The 7284-nt window shown below is 27.2% G+C and overlaps 1 long non-coding RNA gene across 9 annotated transcripts; it reads right to left on the bottom strand.

Annotated features, from left to right (window-relative positions):
• Positions 1-696: 696 nt before the first annotated feature.
• On the bottom strand, positions 697-2653 carry LOC106297086. 9 transcript variants are annotated; one of them, XR_001261398.1, is made up of 5 exons: positions 2114-2653; positions 1761-2012; positions 1568-1678; positions 1388-1476; positions 697-1124 (listed from the first exon to the last, which is right to left on the bottom strand). It is a non-coding gene; the product is annotated as an uncharacterized LOC106297086 (long non-coding RNA). The 9 variants fall into 9 exon arrangements; XR_001261392.1 differs by lacking the exon at positions 1388-1476 and having other exon boundaries at positions 2114-2266; positions 2337-2653; XR_001261393.1 differs by lacking the exon at positions 1388-1476 and having other exon boundaries at positions 2114-2207; positions 2337-2653.
• Positions 2654-7284: the final 4631 nt, after the last annotated feature.

Raw genomic sequence — 7284 nt, 5'->3', positions numbered from 1 at the left:
TGTTTGCTTCTTTTTGTAACTTGTTTTTGTTCTTTTATTTGTTGTCAAATATATTTTATGACATTATACTATTTTCGTTATTATTTTACTTTCTTGTTATTTTTTTTATAATGAGAATACATTTTTATGTCATTTTCTAACTAAAATTCTTTATTTTTTATTATTCTTTTTAGAGATTATAAAGTTGTATTAGCATGACACGAATTTCATGATTGAAATGGTATATATTTTGTTAAGGTTTGCTCAATTTTTTATATATAGTAAGTAAATTCAAGTTTGTATTGTTGTTGTTAGGTTTAATACTCCAAACATTGATTATTTTATATTTTTGTTATATTGAATGTACTTGTGTTTTTATAAAATATTATTATTCAGTTTCGTTTATAATCGGTGGCTTTTTTACTTATTCTATTACCTCCTATATTGTTTTTATTTGTTATACCGAATAATCTATTATTTTATTTTAGAAATTTATTATGGAACATAAAAAAAAACATAATATGATATATGCATTAGTTAAAAATGTATCGTGTGCTATAATTTTAGATCAAGATACATTCATAAGCTAGTTTGTAGTTCTGGTGTCTCGTTTCTCCAGGGCAAGTATAAGATCACGACTGTATATTATTAAACAAAAAAGAAGACAAAAGAGCTAATATTTGTTAATTTTTTTATAAACGAATTTTGACAACTTAATAATTATTAAGTCAAACAAAATAATAAATTATTAAATTCAAAGTTGCAAGATCATATCCAAGAACAAAACATGGTTTATCGGAAGCTTTAGAACAGCATTTCTTTACACCATCTTTAGAACAACATTTAAATTGGTGCTCCCATTTTGACTCATCAGATATCCAGCGCATGAAGACCTTGTATTTGGCTTCATCGTGTAGCTTGTAAATGCTGCACATGTACCTCACTTTAGATCTTGCTCTAAAATGAAACTGTGAGGATTCAAAAACATATATGGTTTCAAACAAATCATCGGTCGTTATAAAGAGAATCACAAAAGTTTACTACTGAAGTTGAGTATATGAGAAGCAAGCACTGCTCACATCTTCGCCACTTCAATGACGCCTTATTTGCTTGACATCTCAGATAATTTTAATTTCTCAATTTCCCTGCAAGAAATCTTGATCCATCAGAACAGTTGTGTGCATATATAACACATTAGTTTGAACGGGTCAAAAATCGCCAAAAGATATGCAATAAAAGAAACATTTTTTTGTAAAGCTCTAACTCCATTCATTTAGTGAATCAAATACATCAAATCCCATTATCTATAGAAGCTAAACTGATCCATCGTGTTTTCTTAAGTTACTTGTCTAGACTACATAGCTACACATCTACTGCAATATCACTATAAAGCACACTACAATTATACCAAAGGCATTCAGACAATAGTTTTCTTTGACTTTAGATTGTGAATCCTCTTGCCTTGCATTTCGTAAGTCTCTCGAGTATTTTACAAATCTGTATTTCTTGTAAGAAGGTGAAGTAAATCAGCTTTAATAAAACTATGCTTAGCCAGGTTCGAGAAAGGGAATGAATAAGTAAGCGTAACCTGATCCAAGTCGCAGAAAATGAGTTTGAGATTGATGAAATCAAGGTCAGACGTGGGATTTACTTTGCCACCGACATGATAAATATCGTTGTCCTCAAAGCAGCGCACCACCTGATGAGAAAGCAAATCAGTTACTACACAATCTTCCAAGAAGGAACTTGAGCAATTAATGAGGGAGACAAAAAGGTGAAACCTGGAGAACGGAATCAACTTCTCTACCGCCTCCTCACAATTGAATGGTACTCGGCATTAGGTATTCCATAATTCTCATAGTCTATAACCATCAGATGCATCTAACAATCTGCGATTTGCCATAACCTGATATGAGGATTTTGTTGTGAAGAATTACGTTGAGCGTCAATTGTTGTGGAAAAACTGTGTAACTTTGCCATGGATGGGTAGAGGATGTTTATGCTCCATGATGATAAGAATCTTGAGTTCTTTACTACTTTTTATAAAGAAAGAATGATTAAAGTATATCACTTGAGCAGTCGGGTAACTTTTTAAAAAGATAAAAGAAGAGTATATCCATTAAGACATTCTTACGTTTAGTCTTCTAGCAGATTAAATGTCTGATAAAGCTTCTTGCTTGCACTTCTTCATATTTCCAAAATCACCAACTGGAGTTGCAGAACCTTTTCTTTTTTTTTTTGTTGCAAAGAAAATAATAAGAATGTATTCTTGTCCACGCTCAGTTGCCTTTCGCAGAATGGTATTAGTTAATAGGAACAAATGGAAGCAGTAAAATTAATCAACACAAAGTTCTAACCTGTTCGTCAATAAGCAGGAGCTATAAACCAATTAAAATGCCCCTTCGCCGTGTTCCTCGCTTCCCAGAAATTCCAAACAAATCAATTAGCCAAAATCGAAGCTCCGCTCGTCCCAATTCGGACATCATTCAAGAATGTCTCCATTGTTGTCTTTCCAGTTGATCTGAACGTTTGATTGGAAATGGATTGGTGATGAGAAGAAGCACAAACGTCACCGTGTCGCCGTCGATAATAATAGATTATGTGTTTTGTCCGCGAATGCAGCATCCACATAATCAATCATCTTGTAAATCAATTCAGAAATCAACAAACTAAATGATCCATGCTTTTGAAAAATCCAAAATAAATTAACAATAAACTTTTTATACTTGAATAAGTATTTTCATAAAATAAAATTACATTTATTGCATGAGAACTTGGAAATTCACAACTTTATTTTCTTTCTTTTGGATAGATAAATAAGTATATATAGAGATTTCTCTTTTAGTTTATTAAATCTTTAGATTTTATGATTAACACAATACATAATATTTTAGATAATAACACAATGCATAATATTTTAGATATCGATATAATGATAATTATCAAAATAACTAAATATTTTCTTTAGATTATCCAGAATTCAATTTTTTTTTACTCCAGTAGTATTTCTACAAATTTATATTTTCGGGCGATTATAATATATATATATATATATATATATATGTTTTATATACTTGATTTAATATTATATATATATATATATATAAGCATTCTACTTTTTATTAGTTTTATACTATAGTTACAACTTTATAAAAAATACAAATATATGAAATCTAAAAGATGATGTTCATGAAAATACATGTCTTCGTAGACTCCATGATTCATATTATAACACATTCACATTTTTCATTTATTTAATTATTTAAAGATGATTTATTAAAATTATAAATTATATATCAACAACTCTAAGTATGATGTAAAAACTATCATAATGATCAGACCAAATTTTTTTATTTAAAATTAAATTAATTATATATGTAAAACTATATAACTAATTTAAATAATATTGTGTATAACTGTTATAATCATAATATAAGTTTATGTAACATAATCCAAAATCTGATAAAGAACTAGTCCAACCATGTTTTCAAAACACTACGCGAAGAAATCTCCTATATATTAAAAGAGAAGCATTATAACATTTTAACTATGACACATGTCATCAATAGAATGTTTTTTAAAGTTTTTAGAGAAATATGTTGGTCCACTAAACATATATTATATATTTCTTATTAACGTAACCATGAAATTAATTAACAATCTATAATTATTAGTTTTCAATTTTTCATTAAATAAATACTACGGAATTACCAAAAGTGGAAAATACATATTTGACAATTAATGATTTTAATAATAAAGATTTAATAACAATTTACATATCTTCCATTATTTTTAATATTATATTATTAAAATAAATTAAACAATCATATTAACAATATAATAAAAATTTAGATTTTTCCGTATATGTTATATTTTGAATTTTTAAAAACTACTATAAATAATGAATATTGTTAAAAGTCTCACATTGAAAATTTTATGATCTATAATTTAAATTTTTTGTTATAATAAAATACAACTGATCATAAAACCATATGAATAAAAATTACATTTAATAGACATTCAAATTAATATATATAGGGCTTATGAAAGATATAATTATGGTTGAACAGTCAAAGATCGTATTCAACAATTATTAGAATAAACATTTTACGCTCAATGAAGTAGGATGAGTTCTTGTTCTGGACGTTCAAGATCTGTTCGTCAACTTCCTTTGTACTCATCTTTCCTCAGAACATGGCTGAGGCTGTGAGGTACCGTCCGTGGCGTGGATCAGCTGCGCACATCATGTTCTTGGCGTTCCACATTTGCTGAGTGAGCCCAGGGACTGTGAGGGAGATGTACTGTTGGGAGCCACGTGAAGTGAGAGGAGCGAAAGTTACTAGGGCTATTCAATATAGTAAAACCGAACCGTACCGAACCGAACCGAACCGAAATAGACAATATGGTTTGGTTTTGGTATATACCATATAAACCGAATGAATATAATTTTATAAAAACCGTAGGATTTGGATATGGTTTGGTATATAACCGATTAAACCGAATAAACCGAACAAAACCGATTAAAAGTAGAAACATGTAAATATGTATCTATTTTATAACAATACATGAAAATATATTTGTTATATAAGTTAAATTTGTGTTAATAACTATTACCATAATGTTATAGTAATAAAGAACCTTATATAATTTGTAAAACACTTGAATACATCGCAATTCAGACATCTTATTTTCTAAAATTTTTTTTTATCTTTTTGCTTTATTTTAGTATTCAATAAATTAATATGAAGATGATAAATTTGATGGAAAATAATTAATAGAAAATTTTCACAACTTTTTTTTTATCTATAAACAAACAGAGTTTCGTGTTCAATCGAAAAAGCATGACTTTAATGAACACTAAATATGGAAGAGTGGAAAATTTTTTCTTTCATGTTTCTGTTTTGTTTCATATTTTTATTTTCAAAATTTCAGGCTCTGATTTTAATTATAGATTTGATGATTTTATTTGATGGTAGAAGCATTTTTACGTTTTTGTTAATTTATTTGAACATGTAATATAGTTTTAATAAATGAATGTATTGACAATATGACTCTAAAATTCATTTTATATGATCTCAAACTAAATAATTATGTTTTTTGGTATAAAACCGAATAAACCGAAAATCGACGGTATATAAACCGAACTGAACCGAAGTAAATATGGATTTAGAATGATAGTTATATTTTACTAACCGAAATACCGAAAACCAAAAAAAATCGAACCTAAACCGAACCGATATCCCGATTGAACACCCCTAAGCGAAACCAACCATGAAGAAATGGAGACGAGGGTCAGAGTTGAGCTGTCCAGGGAACCTTAAAGAGCATGTCACACCACTCATTGTCGCGGAGATCAAATGGTTCAAGTCTCCAACTGCAAAAATGTTATACAATGATGTATTTTTTAATGTCTAGAGGTTCTAGACCGAATGCCCCTAAACTATTCTAAATTATTTTATTTTTTTACTTCCAACAAAAATTGACTACGTGATGAGCACCCCCATTGGTTCAGATCCAAATTATAAGTATTTTAATATAGTAAAATTATCTAATTAAAATCTATTAAGTAGAACCAATTACATATTAGCACATGTAAAGATAGTTTCTAAAGTGTCACTTAAAATATGTCTGCACATATACTTTAATAAACTTATCAAAAAGAAAATATTTTAATGATCATATAGAAAAAAATTCTTAATAGATTTTAATTAGATAATATCGACTAAAGTGTCACATATCACATAAAAGGACAACCATGTTAACTATTCTAAACTTATTATGTCTGCACAAAATTTAAGATACACATAAAATACTTAATAGATTTTAATTAGACATGGTTGTCCTTTTACTTAATAGATTGTAATTACATATTAGCACATGTAAAGATAGTTTCTAAAGTGTCACTCAAAATTTATGTGACACTTTAGTCGATATTCAACAATTTTTAGTGTATGTTAACTATTTTATAAATTATTTAAATAACTTAAACTTTTATTAAATATTTAAATGTTTAATCATGATAAATAATTTTATACTTTAAACAGTTATAATAAATAACACTTATATACCCATATTTTTACGATACTTATATACTTAAATTCAATAATTACTTTTAATATATAATGTTAATTAAAGATAAAACATTCTCATGCATAGCATGGACAATAACATTTATATATCCCGCGTGATATACACAATTGAATTTCAAATAATTATATTAATAAATATATTAATAAAATAAAAAAAAATATAATTTTTGGTCGATATATGTTTGTAAATATATCAAAAAACGTTGAATATATATATGTTTGTAACGTTTTAGGAAAGCACAAAGATTACAAATATTTATAGACTTTTTTGTGACCAAATATACACGTTTTAGGAAGTTAGAATATTTCAAATATTTTTATAATATTCTTTTAACTGAAATTTCCTAAAGTTTAGCAAAAATCAAGTTTTCTTATCCGTAGAAATGCATTTTCTACACTGCGTAGAACGAAAACAAAAATCTCATAAGGAGATTCTACCTCATGTAGCCGTCAGAGTAATGTCTAAATTTCACATTTCAGGAGTTGAGAATACATAATAAAAGTAGAAGTTGCATCCGACAGAAAAGTAGCTATCTTTACAATTAGTACAATTCACATTCTCCTATTTAGAATTTTTAGTAAAAGTAGATTGTCCGTTCTAAAAAAAGTAGACGAACTTGTTTATTCTAGAATTCACTTTCTACTAACTCATTTTCTGTAAAAAATGAATTATACTTTTCGTAGAACGTAATTTTAAAATTTAATTTATCAAGTTTTTCAACCAAAAAAAAAAATATGAGTTTGTGTATATGAGTGTTTTATAAATTGTTTCCATTTTTTACAATTTTTTTAATTCATAAAATCATTTATTTCATTAACTTTTAGAATTGAAAAGAGTAAAAAAGAGAAACAGTGGACACATTTTTTTTTATATTAAAAAGACAACCATGCTGCATTTTTTTTTCCAGTTTTGGCAATTTTCCCTAGATAATATCATTATTATTGGGAACAAATCATTAATTTTGTTTGGCAGATGTTGGGTTTTAGACACTATCAATCCCCTATATATTATTTGTGAAACATTACAACTTCTTTTTGTAGCCACATGTCATTACTAGGATGATTCTTAGAATTACTAGAGAAATAGGTTGGTCCATCTAATTATATAATAAACTTTTTATTAAACTAACCATAAATTCATTATTAATGTCAATTATTATTTCCTTAAATAAAGATTACGGAATTGCCTAATGTGGGTAAAGTATATATGACAATT

The sequence above is a fragment of the Brassica oleracea genome, chromosome C6 (assembly GCF_000695525.1).
Source record: "Brassica oleracea var. oleracea cultivar TO1000 chromosome C6, BOL, whole genome shotgun sequence".
In the NCBI taxonomy this organism is placed as follows: domain Eukaryota; kingdom Viridiplantae; phylum Streptophyta; class Magnoliopsida; order Brassicales; family Brassicaceae; genus Brassica; species Brassica oleracea.
The sequence above is the reverse complement of the archived record's forward strand: the minus strand, read 5'-3'. Positions and strand labels throughout refer to the sequence as shown.